Below are 18,714 nucleotides of genomic sequence, written 5' to 3' on the forward strand. Positions count from 1 at the left end.
ATAAATCTAATGCACAATCTTTCTTATCCATTTACAGATTGTTGATAAAGATAATCCCAGGATGTAATTCATTATGTGTTAAATTTAGTATGTTTTACCAAGTTGTGTATAAATAACTTTTAACACAAAAAATATATAATGGGGAAGTAGCTTAATGTGCCCTTTGGAAATAGAGAATGCTAGCACATTTTGGAATGCAAAGCTTAAGAAAATACAAACTTCAATCCATAGGAAAGCACTTTTTGTTCAGTCTACACTCTGTAATCATACTATATCTTAATTTACAAATTGTGATGTCATAATCAAACTTAACTCACAAGAGACTTTCATCGTTGGTCTATAAAAAAGGCAGTCCTCTGTTATAAAGCTTGTAACAATTGTAAGTGGCTGATATGCAAATATGACAATACAGAAAAACTGTCAATTCAATGCTAGGATAACATAAGGGGTGATGCTCCAACTGAAATTGGTCCTAGGCATTTGGGTTTCTAGTATTTATCTTCTCCTTAAAAATAGGTTACTTTTTATATATTATCATTGGTTTTAGACAAATATTCTACATAACACCTATTGCATCCCTGAGCTTATTAGAAACTTGAAATCATATATATAAAGTATTGAATTTCTTTTCTTTGCATTTAAAAGATGAGTTCAATTCAGTAGAAGTCTTTGCTCAGTTGAGGGTTCCATTGTGTAATGGTTAGCACTCTGGACTTTGAATCCAGTAATCCGAGTTCAAATCTCGGTGGGACCTAATGTTGATTATTTCTCCTTTTGTTTAAAGCTCCATTTTCATTCAAAGTATGAGTATTGCAAATCTTCATTTACAATACATATAAATTCCATCATTTTCAGTGGTGTCCTTTGTCTAAACTCATTTTTAAACTTTTCAAATCAGAAGTATGTCAAATATTTGGAAATAAGAAAAGATGCAATAAGAATGCAGAGATCCATTACTTGTGCTCTGGTGTTTAGAAATTCTCCATTTTAATTTTTTTTACTTCAGTGTGCACTAATGAGAGGGGAGAACGTATCTTCTTCTTCTAGTAACACCTAGTGCCCTCTATGTATGAGCAGCAATATAATAACTGATTAATTTGCCCTTGCAAATCTTAGGTATGCCATATTGCTCGATTTGAGACAAAAGTCAATGAGCCATGTAGAGAAAAATCTTCATCAGCCAAAGGATGACACTCATGCTGGCTTCTGATATGGATTTGAAGTGATTTTGTGATATATGTGTCTATTATGTTTTCAAGTATTCATGCTACACCGATGAGCTTATTCCATTCTTGTCCATCAAGAAAAGCAGGTAGCCAGAACAGGGATCGAACCCATGACCTTGGCATTACGAGCGCCACGCTTTAACCAACTGAGCTAACTGGCTACAGATGTTACTACAAGCAAACACAAAACTGGCAAATGTACCTCAAAGCACAGAACAAATTTTGTTTGCATAGCATTTAATTTTTCCAGGAACAGCTTAAGCCATAGAGTCACTTGAAGCATGGGTATCATAAAAATTCAATAGTTTCTTTCCACATTGCAAAATAAAAAAATGATTAGATAGGATAACAACAAAGATTAATGCATCTAATAATAGTATAAAAATAGACAATTTAGACAATGAGTAAATGCAATTCTAAGCAAAATCAATCTGATAAATCTAATGCACAATCTTTCTTATCCATTTACAGATTGTTGATAAAGATAATCCCAGGATGTAATTCATTATGTGTTAAATTTAGTATGTTTTACCAAGTTGTGTATAAATAACTTTTAACACAAAAAATATATAATGGGGAAGTAGCTTAATATGCCCCTTGGAAATAGAGTATGCTAGCACATTTTGGAATGCAAAGCTTAAGAAAATACAAACTTCAATCCATAGGAAAGCACTTTTTGTTCAGTCTACACTCTGTAATCATACTATATCTTAATTTACAAATTGTGATGTCATAATCAGACTTAACTCACAAGAGACTTTCATCCTTGGTCTATAAAAAAGGCAGTCCTCTGTTATAAAGCTTGAAACAATTGTAAGTGGCTGATATGCAAATATGACAATACAGAAAAACTGTCAATTCAATGCTAGGATAACATAAGGGGTGATGCTCCAACTGAAATTGGTCCTAGGCATTTGGGTTTCTAGTATTTATCTTCTCCTTGAAAATAGGTTACTTTTTATATATTATCATTGGTTTTAGACAAATATTCTACATAACACCTATTGCATCCCTGAGCTTATTAGAAACTTGAAATCATATATATAAAGTATTGAATTTCTTTTCTTTGCATTTAAAAGATGAGCTCAGTTCAGTAGAAGTCTTTGCTCAGTTGAGGGTTCCATGGTGTAATGGTTAGCACTCTGGACTTTGAATCCAGTAATCCGAGTTTAAATCTCGGTGGGACCCAATGTTGGTTATTTCTCCTTTTGTTTAAAGCTCCATTTTCATTCAAAGTATGAGTATTGCAAATCTTCATTTACAATTCATATAAATTCCATCATTTTCAGTGGTGTCCTTTGTCTAAACTCATTTTTAAACTTTTCAAATCAGAAGTATGTCAAATATTTGGAAATAATAAAAGATGCAATAAGAATGCAGAGATCCATTACTTGTGCTCTGGTGTTTAGAAATTCTCCATTTTAATTTTTTTTACTTCAGTGTGCACTAATGAGAAGGGAGAATGTATCTTCTTCTTCTAGTAACACCTAGTGCCCTCTATGTTTGAGCAGCAATATAATAACTGATTAATTTGCCCTTGCAAATCTTAGGTATGCCATATTGCTCGATTTGAGACAAAAGTCAATGAGCCATGTAGAGAAAAATCTTCATCAGCCAAAGGATGACACTCATGCTGGCTTCTGATATGGATTTGAAGAGATTTTGTGATATATGTGTTTATTATATTTTCAAGTATTCATGCTTCACCGATGAGCTTATTCCATTCTTGTCCATCAAGAAAAGCAAGTAGCCAACACAGGGATCGAACACATGACCTTGGGATTACAAGCACCACGCTCTAACCAACTGAGCTAACTGGCCACAGATGTTACTAAAAGCAAACACAAAACTGGCAAATGTACCTCAAAGCACAGAACATATTTTGTTTGCATAGCATTTAATTTTTCCAGGAACAGCTTAAGCCATAGAGTCACTTGAAGCATGGGTATCATAAAAATGCACCAGTTTCTTTCCACACTGCAAAATAAAAAAAAATGATTAGATAGGACAACAACAAAGATTAATGCATCTAATAATAGTATAAAAATAGACAATTTAGACAAGGAGTAAATGCAATTCTAAGCAAAATCAATCTGATAAATCTAATGCACAATCTTTCTTATCCATTTACAGATTGTTGATAAAGATAATCCCAGGATGTAATTCATTATGTGTTAAATTTAGTATGTTTTACCAAGTTGTGTATAAATAACTTTTAACACAAAAAATATATAATGGGGAATTAGCTTAACATGCCCTTTGGAAATAGAGAATACTAACACATTTTGGAATGCAAAGCTTAAGAAAATACAAACTTCAATCCATAGGAAAGCACTTTTTGTTCAGTCTACACTCTGTAATCATACTATAGCTTAATTTACAAATTGTGATGTCATAATCAGACTTAACTCACAAGAGACTTTCATCCTTGGTCTATAAAAAAGGCAGTTCTCTGTTATAAAGCTTAAAACAATTGTAAGCGGCTGATATGCAAATATGACAATACAGAAAAACTGTCAATTCAATGCTAGGATAACATAAGGGGTGATGCTCCAACTGAAATTGGTCCTAGGCATTTGGGTTTCTAGTATTTATCTTCTCCTTAAAAATAGGTTACTTTTTATATATTATCATTGGTTTTAGACAAATATTCTACATAACACCTATTGCATCCCTGAGCTTATTAGAAACTTGAAATCATATATATAAAGTATTGAATTTATTTTCTTTGCATTTAAAAGATGAGCTCAGTTCAGTAGAAGTCTTTGCTCAGTTGAGGGTTCCATGGTGTAATGGTTAGCACTCTGGACTTTGAATCCAGTAATCCGAGTTCAAATTTTGGAGTGACCTAATGTTGATTATTTCTTCCTTTGTTTAAAGCTCCATTTTCATTCAAAGTATGAGTATTGCAAATCTTTATTTACAAAACATATAAATTCCATCATTTTCAGTGGTGTCCTTTGTCTAAACTCATTTTTAAACTTTTCAAATCAGAAGTATGTCAAATATTTGGAAATAAGAAAAGATGCAATAAGAATGCTGAGATCCATTACTTGTGCTCTGGTGTTTAGAAATTCTCAATTTTTTTTTTTTACTTCAGTGTGCACTAATGGGAGGGGAGAACGTATCTTCTTCTTCTAGAAACACCTAGTGCCCTCTATGTTTGAGCAGCAACTGATTAATTTGCCCTTGCAAATCTTAGGTATGCCATATTGCTCGATTTGAGACAAAAGTCAATGATCCATGTAGAGAAAAATCTTCATCAGCCAAAGGATGACACTCATGCTGGCTTCTGATATGGATTTGAAGAGATTTTGTGATATGTGTCTATTATGTTTTCAAGAATTCATGCTACAACGATGAGCTTATTCCATTCTTGTCCATCAAGAAAAGCAAGTAGCCAATACAGGGATCGAACCCATGACCTTGGCATTACAAGCACCACACTCTAACCAACCGAGCTAACTGGCCACAGATGTTATTAGAAGCATACACAAAACTGGCAAATGTACCTCAAAGCACAGAACATATTTTGTTTGCATAGCATTTAATTTTTCCAGGAACAGCTTAAGCCATAGAGTCACTTGAAGCATGGGTATCATAAAAATGCACCAGTTTCTTTCCACATTGCAAAATAAAAAAAAATTATTAGATAGGACAACAACAAAGATTAATGCATCTAATAATAGTATAAAAATAGACAATTTAGACAAGGAGTAAATGCAATTCTAAGCAAAATCAATCTGATAAATCTAATGCACAATCTTTCTTATCCATTTACAGATTGTTGATAAAGATAATCCCAGGATGTAATTCATTATGTGTTAAATTTAGTATGTTTTACCAAGTTGTGTATAAATAACTTTTAACACAAAAAATATATAATGGTGAATTAGCTTAACATGCCCTTTGGAAATAGAGAATGCTAGCACATTTTGGAATGCAAAGCTTAAGAAAATACAAACTTCAATCCATAGGAAAGCCCTTTTTGTTCAGTCTACACTCTGTAATCATACTATAGCTTAATTTACAAATTGTGATGTCATAATCAGACTTATCTCACAAGAGATTTTCATCCTTGGTCTATAAAAAAGGCAGTCCTCTGTTATAAAGCTTGAAACAATTGTAAGTGGCTGATATGCAAATATGACAATACAGAAAAACTGTCAATTCAATGCTAGGATAACATAAGGGGTGATGCTCCAACTGAAATTGGTCCTAGGCATTTGGGTTTCTAGTATTTATCTTCTCCTTGAAAATAGGTTACTTTTTATATATTATCATTGGTTTTAGACACATATTCTACATAACACCTATTGCATCCCTGAGCTTATTAGAAACTTGAAATCATATATATAAAGTATTGAATTTCTTTACTTTGCATTTAAAAGATGAGCTCAGGTCAGTAGAAGTCTTTTCTCAGTTGAGGGTTCCATGGTGTAATGGTTAGCACTCTGGACTTTAAATCCAGTTATCTGAGTTCAAATCTCGGTGGGACCTAATGTTGATTATTTCTCCTTTTGTTTAAAGCTCCATTTTCATTCAAAGTATGAGTATTGCAAATCTTCATTTACAATTCATATAAATTCCATCATTTTCAGTGGTGTCCTTTGTCTAAACTCATTTTTAAACTTTTCAAATCAGAAGTATGTCAAATATTTGGAAATAAGAAAATATGCAATAAGAATGCAGAGATCCATTACTTGTGCTCTGGTGTTTATAAATTCTCCATTTTAATTTTTTTTTCTTCAGTGTGCACTAATGGGAGCGGAGAACGTATCTTCTTCTTCTAGTAACACCTAGTGCCCTCTATGTTTGAGCAGCAATATAATAACTGATTAATTTGCCATTGCAAATCTTAGGTATGCCATATTGCTCGATTTGAGACAAAAGTCAATGAGCCATGTAGAGAAAAATCTTCATCAGCCAAACGATGACACTCATGCTGGCTTCTGATATGGATTTGAAGAGATTTTGTGATATATGTGTCTATTATGTTTTCAAGTATTCATGCTACACCGATGAGCTTATTCCATTCTTGTCCATCAAGAAAAGCAAGTAGCCAAAACAGGAATCGAACCCATGAACTTGGGATTACGAGTGCCACGCTCTAACCAACTGAGCTAACTGTCGACAGATGTTTTAAGAAGCAAACACAAAACTGGCAAATGTACCTCAAAGCACAGAACATATTTTGTTTGCATAGCATTTAATTTTTCAAGGAACAGCTTAAGCCATAGAGTCACTTGAAGCATGGGTATCATAAAAATGCACCAGTTTCTTTCCACATTGCAGAATAAAAAAAATGATTAGATAGGACAACAACAAAGATTAATGCATCTAATAATAGTATAAAAATAGACAATTTAGACAAGGAGTAAATGCAATTCTAAGCAAAATCAATCTGATAAATCTAATGCACAATCTTTCTTATCCATTTACAGATTGTTGATAAAGATAATCCCAGGATGTAATTCATTATGTGTTAAATTTAGTATGTTTTACCAAGTTGTGTATAAATAACTTTTAACACAAAAAATATATAATGGGGAAGTAGCTTAATGTGCCCTTTGGAAATAGAGAATGCTAGCACATTTTGGAATGCAAAGCTTAAGAAAATACAAACTTCAATCCATAGGAAAGCACTTTTTGTTCAGTCTACACTCTGTAATCATACTATATCTTAATTTACAAATTGTGATGTCATAATCAGACTTAACTCACAAGAGACTTTTATCCTTGGTCTATAAAAAAGGCAGTCCTCTGTTATAAAGCTTGAAACAATTGTAAGTGGCTGATAGGCAAATATGACAATACAGAAAAACTGTCAATTCAATGCTAGGATAACATAAGGGGTGATGCTCCAACTGAAATTGGTCCTAGGCATTTGGGTTTCTAGTATTTATCTTCTCCTTAAAAATAGGTTACTTTTTATATATTATCATTGGTTTTAGACAAATATTCTACATAACACCTATTGCATCCCTGTGCTTATTAGAAACTTGAAATCATATATATAAAGTATTGAATTTCTTTTCTTTGCATTTAAAAGATGAGCTCAGTTCAGTAGAAGTCTTTGCTCAGTTGATGGTTCCATGGTGTAATGGTTAGCACTCTGGACTTTGAATCCAGTAATCCGAGTTCAAATCTCGGTGGGACCTAATGTTGATTATTTCTTCTTTTGTTTAAAGCTCCATTTTCATTCAAAGTATGAGTATTGCAAATCTTCATTTACAATTCATATAAATTCCATCATTTTCAGTGGTGTCCTTTGTCTAAACTCATTTTTAAACTTTTCAAATCAGAAGTATGTCAAATATTTGGAAATAAGAAAAGATGCAATAAGAATGCAGAGATCCATTACTTGTGCTCTGGTGTTTAGAAATTCTCCATTTAAATTTTTTTTACTTCAGTGTGCACTAATGAGAAGGGAGAACGTATCTTCTTCTTCTAGTAACACCTAGTGCCCTCTATGTTTGAGCAGCAATATAATAACTGATTAATTTGCCCTTGCAAATCTTAGGTATGCCATATTGCTCGATTTGAGACAAAAGTCAATGAGCCATGTAGAGAAAAATCTTCATCAGCCAAAGGATGACACTCATGCTGGCTTCTGATATGGATTTGAAGAGATTTTGTGAAATATGTGTCTATTATATTTTCAAGTATTCATGCTACACCGATGAGCTTATTCCATTCTTGTCCATCAAGAAAAGCAAGTAGCCAAAACTGGAATCGAACCCATGACCTTGGCATTACGAGTGCCATGCTCTAACCAACTGAGCTAACTGTCCACAGATGTTTTAAGAAGCAAACACAAAACTGGCAAATGTACCTCAAAGTACAGAACATATTTTGTTTGCATAGCATTTAATTTTTCAAGGAACAGCTTAAGCCATAGAGTCACTTGAAGCATGGGTATCATAAAAATGCACCAGTTTCTTTCCACATTGCAGAATAAAAAAAATGATTAGATAGGACAACAACAAAGATTAATGCATCTAATAATAGTATAAAAATAGACAATTTAGACAAAGAGTAAATGCAATTCTAAGCAAAATCAATCTGATAAATCTAATGCACAATCTTTCTTATCCATTTACAGATTGTTGATAAAGATAATCCCAGGATGTAATTCATTATGTGTTAAATTTAGTATGTTTTACCAAGTTGTGTATAAATAACTTTTAACACAAAAAATATATAATGGGGAAGTAGCTTAATGTGCCCTTTGGAAATAGAGAATGCTAGCACATTTTGGAATGCAAAGCTTAAGAAAATACAAACTTCAATCCATAGGAAAGCACTTTTTGTTCAGTCTACACTCTGTAATCATACTATAGCTTAATTTACAAATTGTGATGTCATAATCAGACTTAACTCACAAGAGACTTTCATCCTTGGTCTATAAAAAAGGCAGTCCTCTGTTATAAAGCTTGAAACAATTGTAAGTGGCTGATATGCAAATATGACAATACAGAAAAACTGTCAATTCAATGCTAGGATAACATAAGGGGTGATGCTCCAACTGAAATTGGTCCTAGGCATTTGGGTTTCTAGTATTTATCTTCTCCTTAAAAATAGGTTACTTTTTATATATTATCATTGGTTTTAGACAAATATTCTACATAACACCTATTGCATCCCTGAGCTTATTAAAAACTTGAAATCATATATATAAAGTATTGAATTTCTTTTCTTTGCATTTAAAAGATGAGCTCAGTTCAGTAGAAGTCTTTGCTCAGATGATGGTTCCATGGTGTAATGGTTAGCACTCTGGACTTCGAATCCAGTAATCCGAGTTCAGATCTCGGTGGGACTTAATGTTGATTATTTCTTCTTTTGTTTAAAGCTCCATTTTCATTCAAAGTATGAGTATTGCAAATCTTCATTTACAATTCATATAAATTCCATCATTTTCAGTGGTGTCCTTTGTCTAAACTCATTTTTAAACTTTTCAAATCAGAAGTATGTCAAATATTTGGAAATAAGAAAAGATGCAATAAGAATGCTGAGATCCATTACTTGTGCTCTGGTGTTTATAAATTCTCCATTTTAATTTTTTCTTCTTCAGTGTGCACTAATGGGATGGGAGAACGTATCTTCTTCTTCTAGTAACACCTAGTGCCCTCTATGTTTGAGCAGCAATATAATAACTGATTAATTTGCCATTGCAAATCTTAGGTATGCCATATTGCTCGATTTGAGACAAAAGTCAATGAGCCATGTAGAGAAAAATCTTCATCAGCCAAAGGATGACACTCATGCTGGCTTCTGATATGGATTTGAAGAGATTTTGTGATATATGTGTCTATTATGTTTTCAAGTATTCATGCTACACCGATGAGCTTATTCCATTCTTGTCCATCAAGAAAAGCAAGTAACCAATACAGGGATCGAACCCATGATCTTGGGATTACGAGCGCCACGCTCTAACCAACTGAGCTAACTGGCCACCGATGTTACTAGAAGCAAACACAAAACTGGCAAATGTACCTCAAAGCACATAACATATTTTGTTTGCATAGCATTTAATTTTTCAAGGAACATCTTAAGCCATAGAGTCACTTGAAGCATGGGTATCATAAAAATGCACCAGTTTCTTTCCACATTGCAGAATAAAAAAAATGATTAGATAGGACAACAACAAAGATTAATGCATCTAATAATAGTATAAAAATAGACAATTTAGACAAGGAGTAAATGCAATTCTAAGCAAAATCAATCTGATAAATCTAATGCACAATCTTTCTTATCCATTTACAGATTGTTGATAAAGATAATCCCAGGATGTAATTCATTATGTGTTAAATTTAGTATGTTTTACCAAGTTGTGTATAAATAACTTTTAACACAAAAAATATATAATGGGGAAGTAGCTTAATGTGCCCTTTGGAAATAAAGAATGCTAGCACATTTTGGAATGCAAAGCTTAAGAAAATACAAACTTCAATCCATAGGAAAGCACTTTTTGTTCAGTCTACACTCTGTAATCATACTATAGCTTAATTTACAAATTGTGATGTCATAATCAGACTTAACTCACAAGAGACTTTCATCCTTGGTCTATAAAAAAGGCAGTCCTCTGTTATAAAGCTTGAAACAATTGTAAGTGGCTGATATGCAAATATGACAATACAGAAAAACTGTCAATTCAATGCTAGGATAACATAAGGGGTGATGCTCCAACTGAAATTGGTCCTAGGCATTTGGGTTTCTAGTATTTATCTTCTCCTTAAAAATAGGTTACTTTTTATATATTATCATTGGTTTTAGACAAATATTCTACATAACACCTATTGCATCCCTGAGCTTATTAGAAACTTGAAATCATATATATAAAGTATTGAATTTCTTTTCTTTGCATTTAAAAGATGAGCTCAGTTCAGTAGAAGTCTTTGCTCAGTTGAGGGTTCCATGGTGTAACGGTTAGCACTCTGGATTTTGAATCCAGTAATCCGAGTTCAAATCTCGGTGGGACCTAATGTTGATTATTTCTTCTTTTGTTTAAAGCTCCATTTTCATTCAAAGTATGAGTATTGCAAATCTTCATTTACAAAACATATAAATTCCATCATTTTCAGTGGTGTCCTTTGTCTAAACTCATTTTTAAACTTTTCAAATCAGAAGTATGTCAAATATTTGGAAATAAGAAAAGATGCAATAAGAATGCTGAGATCCATTACTTGTGCTCTGGTGTTTATAAATTCTCCATTTTAATTTTTTTTTCTTCAGTGTGCACTAATGGGAGGGGAGAACGTATCTTCTTCTTCTAGTAACACCTAGTGCCCTCTATGTTTGAGCAGCAATATAATAACTGATTAATTTGCCATTGCAAATCTTAGGTATGCCATATTGCTCGATTTGAGACAAAAGTCAATGAGCCATGTAGAGAAAAATCTTCATCAGCCAAAGGATGACACTCATGCTGGCTTCTGATATGGATTTGAAGAGATTTTGTGATATATGTGTCTATTATGTTTTCAAGTATTCATGCTACACCGATGAGCTTATTCCATTCTTGTCCATCAAGAAAATCAAGTAGCCAATACAGGGATCGAACCCATGTCCTTGGGATTACGAGCGCCACGCTCTAACCAACTGAGCTAACTGTCCACAGATGTTTTAAGAAGCAAACACAAAACTGGCAAATGTACCTCAAAGCACAGAACATATTTTGTTTGCATAGCATTTAATTTTTCAAGGAACATCTTAAGCCATAGAGTCACTTGAAGCATGGGTATCATAAAAATGCACCAGTTTCTTTCCACATTGCAGAATAAAAAAAATGATTAGATAGGACAACAACAAAGATTAATGCATCTAATAATAGTATAAAAATAGACAATTTAGACAAGGAGTAAATGCAATTCTAAGCAAAATCAATCTGATAAATCTAATGCACAATCTTTCTTATCCATTTACAGATTGTTGATAAAGATAATCCCAGGATGTAATTCATTATGTATTAAATTTAGTATGTTTTACCAAGTTGTGTATAAATAACTTTTAACACAAAAAATATATAATGGGGAAGTAGCTTAATGTGCCCTTTGGAAATAGAGAATGCTAGCACATTTTGGAATGCAAAGCTTAAGAAAATACAAACTTCAATCCATAGGAAAGCACTTTTTGTTCAGTCTACACTCTGTAATCATACTATATCTTAATTTACAAATTGTGATGTCATAATCAGACTTAACTCACAAGAGACTTTCATCCTTGGTCTATAAAAAAGGCAGTCCTCTGTTATAAAGCTTGAAACAATTGTAAGTGGCTGATAGGCAAATATGACAATACAGAAAAACTGTCAATTCAATGCTAGGATAACATAAGGGGTGATGCTCCAACTGAAATTGGTCCTAGGCATTTGGGTTTCTAGTATTTATCTTCTCCTTAAAAATAGGTTACTTTTTATATATTATCATTGGTTTTAGACAAATATTCTACATAACACCTATTGCATCCCTGAGCTTATTAGAAACTTGAAATCATATATATAAAGTATTGAATTTCTTTTCTTTGCATTTAAAAGATGAGCTCAGTTCAGTAGAAGCCTTTGCTCAGTTGAGGGTTCCATGGTGTAATGGTTAGCACTCTGGACTTTGAATCCAGTAATCCGAGTTCAAATCTCGTTGGAACCTAATGTTGATTATTTCTTCTTTTGTTTAAAGCTCCATTTTCATTCAAAGTATGAGTATTGCAAATCTTCATTTACAATTCATATAAATTCCATCATTTTCAGTGGTGTCCTTTGTCTAAACTCATTTTGAAACTTTTCAAATCAGAAGTATGTCAAATATTTGGAAATAAGAAAAGATGCAATAAGAATGCAGAGATCCATTACTTGTGCTCTGGTGTTTAGAAATTCTCCATTTAAATTTTTTTTACTTCAGTGTGCACTAATGAGAAGGGAGAACGTATCTTCTTCTTCTAGTAACACCTAGTGCCCTCTATGTTTGAGCAGCAATATAATAACTGATTAATTTGCCCTTGCAAATCTTAGGTATGCCATATTGCTCAATTTGAGACAAAAGTCAATGAGCCATGTAGAGAAAAATCTTCATCAGCCAAAGGATGACACTCATGCTGGCTTCTGATATGGATTTGAAGAGATTTTGTGATATATGTGTCTATTATGTTTTCAAGTATTCATGCTACACCGATGAGCTTATTCCATTCTTGTCCATCAAGAAAAGCAAGTAGCCAAAACAGGAATTGAACCCATGAACTTGGGATTACGAGTGCCACGCTCTTACCAACTGAGCTAACTGTCGACAGATGTTTTAAGAAGCAAACACAAAACTGGCAAATGTACCTCAAAGCACAGAACATATTTTGTTTGCATAGCATTTAATTTTTTAAGGAACAGCTTAAGCCATAGAGTCACTTGAAGCATGGGTATCATAAAAATGCACCAGTTTCTTTCCACATTGCAGAATAAAAAAAATGATTAGATAGGACAACAACAAAGATTAATGCATCTAATAATAGTATAAAAATAGACAATTTAGACAAGGAGTAAATGCAATTCTAAGCAAAATCAATCTGATAAATCTAATGCACAATCTTTCTTATCCATTTACAGATTGTTGATAAAGATAATCCCAGGATGTAATTCATTATGTGTTAAATTTAGTATGTTTTACCAAGTTGTGTATAAATAACTTTTAACACAAAAAATATATAATGGGGAAGTAGCTTAATGTGCCCTTTGGAAATAGAGAATGCTAGCACATTTTGGAATGCAAAGCTTAAGAAAATACAAACTTCAATCCATAGGAAAGCACTTTTTGTTCAGTCTACACTCTGTAATCATACTATAGCTTAATTTACAAATTGTGATGTCATAATCAGACTTAACTCACAAGAGACTTTCATCCTTGGTCTATAAAAAAGGCAGTCCTCTGTTATAAAGCTTGAAACAATTGTAAGTGGCTGATATGCAAATATGACAATACAGAAAAACTGTCAATTCAATGCTAGGATAACATAAGGGGTGATGCTCCAACTGAAATTGGTCCTAGGCATTTGGGTTTCTAGTATTTATCTTCTCCTTAAAAATAGGTTACTTTTTATATATTATCATTGGTTTTAGACAAATATTCTACATAACACCTATTGCATCCCTGAGCTTATTAGAAACTTGAAATCATATATATAAAGTATTGAATTTCTTTTCTTTGCATTTAAAAGATGAGCTCAGTTCAGTAGAAGTCTTTGCTCAGATGAGGGTTCCATGGTGTAATGGTTAGCACTCTGGACTTTGAATCCAGTAATCCGAGTTCAAATCTCAGTGGGACCTAATGTTGATTATTTCTTCTTTTGTTTAAAGCTCCATTTTCATTCAAAGTATGAGTATTGCAAATCTTCATTTACAAAAACATATAAATTCCATCATTTTCAGTGGTGTCCTTTGTCTAAACTCATTTTTAAACTTTTCAAATCAGAAGTATGTCAAATATTTGGAAATAAGAAAAGATGCAATAAGAATGCAGAGATCCATTACTTGTGCTCTGGTGTTTATAAATTCACCATTTTAATTTTTTCTTCTTCAGTGTGCACTAATGGGAGGGGAGAACGTATCTTCTTCTTCTAGTAACACCTAGTGCCCTCTATGTTTGAGCAGCAATATAATAACTGATTAATTTGCCATTGCAAATCTTAGGTATGCCATATTGCTCGATTTGAGACAAAAGTCAATGAGCCATGTAGAGAAAAATCTTCATCAGCCAAAGGATGACACTCATGCTGGCTTCTGATATGGATTTGAAGAGATTTTGTGATATATTTGTCTATTATGTTTTCAAGTATTCATGCTACACCGATGAGCTTATTCCATTCTTGTCCATCAAGAAAAGCAAGTAGCCAATACAGGGATCGAACCCATGACCTTGGGATTACGAGCGCCACGCTTTAACCAACTGAGCTAACTGGCCACCGATGTTACTAGAAGCAAACACAAAACTGGCAAATGTACCTCAAAGCACATAACATATTTTGTTTGCATAGCATTTAATTTTTCAAGGAACAGCTTAAGCCATAGAGTCACTTGAAGCATGGGTATCATAAAAATGCACCAGTTTCTTTCCACATTGCAGATTAAAAAAAATGATAAGATAGGACAACAACAAAGATTAATGCATCTAATAATAGTATAAAAATAGACAATTTAGACAATGAGTAAATGCAATTCTAAGCAAAATCAATCTGATAAATCTAATGCACAATCTTTCTTATCCATTTACAGATTGTTGATAAAGATAATCCCAGGATGTAATTCATTATGTGTTAAATTTAGTATGTTTTACCAAGTTGTGTATAAATAACTTTTAACACAAAAAATATATAATGGGGAAGTAGCTTAATGTGCCCTTTGGAAATAAAGAATGCTAGCACATTTTGGAATGCAAAGCTTAAGAAAATACAAACTTCAATCCATAGGAAAGCACTTTTTGTTCAGTCTACACTCTGTAATCATACTATAGCTTAATTTACAAATTGTGATGTCATAATCAGACTTAACTCACAAGAGACTTTCATCCTTGGTCTATAAAAAAGGCAGTCCTCTGTTATAAAGCTTGAAACAATTGTATCAATCAGATTGATTTTGCTTAGAATTGCATTTACTCCTTGTCTAAATTGTCTATTTTTATACTATTATTAGATGCATTAATCTTTGTTGTTGTCCTATCTAATCATTTTTTTTATTCTGCAATGTGGAAAGAAACTGGTGCATTTTTATGATACCCATGCTTCAAGTGACTCTATGGCTTAAGCTGTTCCTTGAAAAATTAAATGCTATGCAAACAAAATATGTTCTGTACTTTGAGGTACATTTGCCAGTTTTGTGTTTGTTTCTTAAAACATCTGTGGACAGTTAGCTCAGTTGGTTAGGGCATGGCACTCGTAATGCAAAGGTCATGGGTTCGATTCCCATTTTGGCTTCTTGCTTTTCTTGATGGACAAGAAAGGAATAAGCTCATCGGTGTAGCATGAATACTTGAAAATATAATAGACACATATATCACAAAATCTCTTCAAATCCATATCAGAAGCCAGCATGAGTGTCATCCTTTGGCTGATGAAGATTTTTCTCTACATGGCTTATTGACTTTTGTCTCAAATCGAGCAATATGGCATACCTAAGATTTGCAAGGGCAAATTAATCAGTTATTATATTGCTGCTCAAACATAGAGGGCACTAGGTGTTACTAGAAGAAGAAGATACGTTCTCCCTTCTCATTAGTGCACACTGAAGTAAAAAAAATTAAAATGGAGAATTTCTAAACACCAGAGCACAAGTAATGGATCTCTGCATTCAAATTGCATCTTTTCTTATTTCCAAATATTTGACATACTTCTGATTTGAAAAGTTTAAAAATGAGTTTAGACAAAGGACACCACTGAAAATGATGGAATTTATATGAATTGTAAATGAAGATTTGCAATACTCATACTTTGAATGAAAATGGAGCTTTAAACAAAAGAAGAAATAATCAACATTAGGTCCCACCGAGATTTGAACTCGGATTACTGGATTCAAAGTCCAGAGTGCTAACCATTACACCATGGAACCCTCAACAGAGCAAAGACTTCTACTGAACTGAGCTCATCTTTTAAATGCAAAGAAAAGAAATTCAATACTTTATATATATGATTTCAAGTTATTAATAAGCTCAGGGATGCAATAGGTGTTATGTAGAATATTTGTCTAAAACCAATGATAATATATAAAAAGTAACCTATTTTTAAGGAGAAGATAAATACTAGAAACCCAAATGCCTAGGACCAATTTCAGTTGGAGCATCACCCCTTATGTTATCCTAGCATTGAATTGACAGTTTTTCTGTATTGTCATATTTGCCTATCAGCCACTTACAATTGTTTCAAGCTTTATAACAGAGGACTGCCTTTTTTATAGACCAAGGATGAAAGTCTCTTGTGAGTTAAGTCTGATTATGACATCACAATTTGTAAATTAAGATATAGTATGATTACAGAGTGTAGACTGAACAAAAAGTGCTTTCCTATGGATTGAAGTTTGTATTTTCTTAAGCTTTGCATTTCAAAATGTGCTAGCAATCTCTATTTCCAAAGGGCACATTAAGCTACTTCCCCATTATATATTTTTGTGTTAAAAGTTATTTATACAAAACTTGGTAAAACATACTAAATGTAACACATAATGAATTACATCCTGGGATTATCTTTATCAACAATCTGTAAATGGATAAGAAAGATTGTGCATTAGATTTATCAGATTGATTTTGCTTAGAATTGCATTTACTCCTTTTCTAAATTGTCTATTTTTATACTATTATTAGATGCATTAATCTTTGTTGTTGTCCTATCTAATCATTTTTTTTATTCTGCAATGTGGAAAGAAACTGGTGCATTTTTATGATACCCATGCTTCAAGTGACTCTATGGCTTAAGCTGTTACTTGAAAAATTAAATGCTATGCAAACAAAATATGTTCTGTACTGTGAGGTACATTTGCCAGTTTTGTGTTTGCTTCTTAAAACATCTGTGGACAGTTAGCTCAGTTGGTTAGGGCATGGCACTCGTAATGCCAAGGTCATGGGTTCGATTCCCGTTTTGGCTTCTTGCTTTTCTTTATATGACAATACAGAAAAACTGTCAATTCAATGCTAGGATAACATAAGGGGTGATGCTCCAACTGAAATTGGTCCTAGGCATTTGGGTTTCTAGTATTTATCTTCTCCTTAAAAATAGGTTACTTTTTATATATTATCATTGGTTTTATACAAATATTCTACATAACACCTATTGCATCCCTGAGCTTATTAATAACTTGAAATCATATATATAAAGTATTGAATTTCTTTTCTTTGCATTTAAAAGATGAGCTCAGTTCAGTAGAAGTATCTGCTCAGTTGAGGGTTCCATGGTGTAATGGTTAGCACTCTGGACTTTGAGTCCAGTAATCCGAGTACAAATCTCGGTGGGACCTAATGTTGATTATTTCTTCTTTTGTTTAAAGCTCCATTTTCATTCAAAGTATGAGTATTTCAAATCTTCATTTACAAAACATATAAATTCCATCATTTTCAGTGGTGTCCTTTGTCTAAACTCATTTTTAAACTTTTCAAATCAGAAGTATGTCAAATATTTGGAAATAAGAAAAGATGCAATAAGAATGCTGAGATCCATTACTTGTGCTCTGGTGTTTATAAATTCTCCATTTTAATTTTTTTTTCTTCAGTGTGCACTAATGGGAGGGGAGAACGTATCTTCTTCTTCTAGTAACACCTAGTGCCCTCTATGTTTGAGCAGCAATATAATAACTGATTAATTTGCCATTGCAAATCTTAGGTATGCCATATTGCTCGATTTGAGACAAAAGTCAATGAGCCATGTAGAGAAAAATCTTCATCAGCCAAAGGATGACACTCATGCTGGCTTCTGATATGGATTTGAAGAGATTTTGTGATATATGTGTCTATTATGTTTTCAAGTATTCATGCTACACCGATGAGCTTATTCCATTCTTGTCCATCAAGAAAATCAAGTAGCCAATACAGGGATCGAACCCATGTCCTTGGGATTACGAGCGCCACGCTCTAACCAACTGAGCTAACTGTCCACAGATGTTTTAAGAAGCAAACACAAAACTGGCAAATGTACCTCAAAGCACAGAACATATTTTGTTTGCATAGCATTTAATTTTTCAAGGAACATCTTAAGCCATAGAGTCACTTGAAGCATGGGTATCATAAAAATGCACCAGTTTCTTTCCACATTGCAGAATAAAAAAAATGATTAGATAGGACAACAACAAAGATTAATGCATCTAATAATAGTATAAAAATAGACAATTTAGACAAGGAGTAAATGCAATTCTAAGCAAAATCAATCTGATAAATCTAATGCACAATCTTTCTTATCCATTTACAGATTGTTGATAAAGATAATCCCAGGATGTAATTCATTATGTATTAAATTTAGTATGTTTTACCAAGTT

General features: G+C 32.9%; 13 non-coding genes across 13 annotated transcripts; 8 read left to right on the forward strand and 5 right to left on the reverse strand.

The window, feature by feature from the left end:
- The first annotated feature begins 682 nt into the window (after positions 1-682).
- On the forward strand, positions 683-754 carry TRNAQ-UUG (transfer RNA glutamine (anticodon UUG)). Its single transcript has one exon. It is a non-coding gene; the product is annotated as a tRNA-Gln (tRNA).
- Positions 755-1,313: 559 nt separating this feature from the next.
- On the reverse strand, positions 1,314-1,387 carry TRNAT-CGU (transfer RNA threonine (anticodon CGU)). The gene has a single exon. It is a non-coding gene; the product is annotated as a tRNA-Thr (tRNA).
- Positions 1,388-2,342: 955 nt separating this feature from the next.
- TRNAQ-UUG (transfer RNA glutamine (anticodon UUG)) lies at positions 2,343-2,414 on the forward strand. The gene has a single exon. It is a non-coding gene; the product is annotated as a tRNA-Gln (tRNA).
- A 2,209-nt stretch (positions 2,415-4,623) lies between these two features.
- TRNAT-UGU (transfer RNA threonine (anticodon UGU)) lies at positions 4,624-4,697 on the reverse strand. Its single transcript has one exon. It is a non-coding gene; the product is annotated as a tRNA-Thr (tRNA).
- Positions 4,698-7,315: 2,618 nt separating this feature from the next.
- On the forward strand, positions 7,316-7,387 carry TRNAQ-UUG (transfer RNA glutamine (anticodon UUG)). The gene has a single exon. It is a non-coding gene; the product is annotated as a tRNA-Gln (tRNA).
- A 1,589-nt stretch (positions 7,388-8,976) lies between these two features.
- On the forward strand, positions 8,977-9,048 carry TRNAR-UCG (transfer RNA arginine (anticodon UCG)). The gene has a single exon. It is a non-coding gene; the product is annotated as a tRNA-Arg (tRNA).
- Positions 9,049-9,607: 559 nt separating this feature from the next.
- TRNAT-CGU (transfer RNA threonine (anticodon CGU)) lies at positions 9,608-9,681 on the reverse strand. The gene has a single exon. It is a non-coding gene; the product is annotated as a tRNA-Thr (tRNA).
- Positions 9,682-10,637: 956 nt separating this feature from the next.
- Positions 10,638-10,709, forward strand: TRNAQ-UUG (transfer RNA glutamine (anticodon UUG)). The gene has a single exon. It is a non-coding gene; the product is annotated as a tRNA-Gln (tRNA).
- Positions 10,710-12,298: 1,589 nt separating this feature from the next.
- On the forward strand, positions 12,299-12,370 carry TRNAQ-UUG (transfer RNA glutamine (anticodon UUG)). Its single transcript has one exon. It is a non-coding gene; the product is annotated as a tRNA-Gln (tRNA).
- A 1,589-nt stretch (positions 12,371-13,959) lies between these two features.
- On the forward strand, positions 13,960-14,031 carry TRNAQ-UUG (transfer RNA glutamine (anticodon UUG)). Its single transcript has one exon. It is a non-coding gene; the product is annotated as a tRNA-Gln (tRNA).
- A 560-nt stretch (positions 14,032-14,591) lies between these two features.
- On the reverse strand, positions 14,592-14,665 carry TRNAT-CGU (transfer RNA threonine (anticodon CGU)). Its single transcript has one exon. It is a non-coding gene; the product is annotated as a tRNA-Thr (tRNA).
- Positions 14,666-16,233: 1,568 nt separating this feature from the next.
- Positions 16,234-16,305, reverse strand: TRNAQ-UUG (transfer RNA glutamine (anticodon UUG)). Its single transcript has one exon. It is a non-coding gene; the product is annotated as a tRNA-Gln (tRNA).
- A 955-nt stretch (positions 16,306-17,260) lies between these two features.
- Positions 17,261-17,334, forward strand: TRNAT-CGU (transfer RNA threonine (anticodon CGU)). Its single transcript has one exon. It is a non-coding gene; the product is annotated as a tRNA-Thr (tRNA).
- Positions 17,335-18,714: the final 1,380 nt, after the last annotated feature.

The sequence above is a fragment of the Pseudophryne corroboree genome, chromosome 11 (genome assembly GCF_028390025.1).
Source record: "Pseudophryne corroboree isolate aPseCor3 chromosome 11, aPseCor3.hap2, whole genome shotgun sequence".
In the NCBI taxonomy this organism is placed as follows: Eukaryota; Metazoa; Chordata; class Amphibia; order Anura; family Myobatrachidae; genus Pseudophryne; species Pseudophryne corroboree.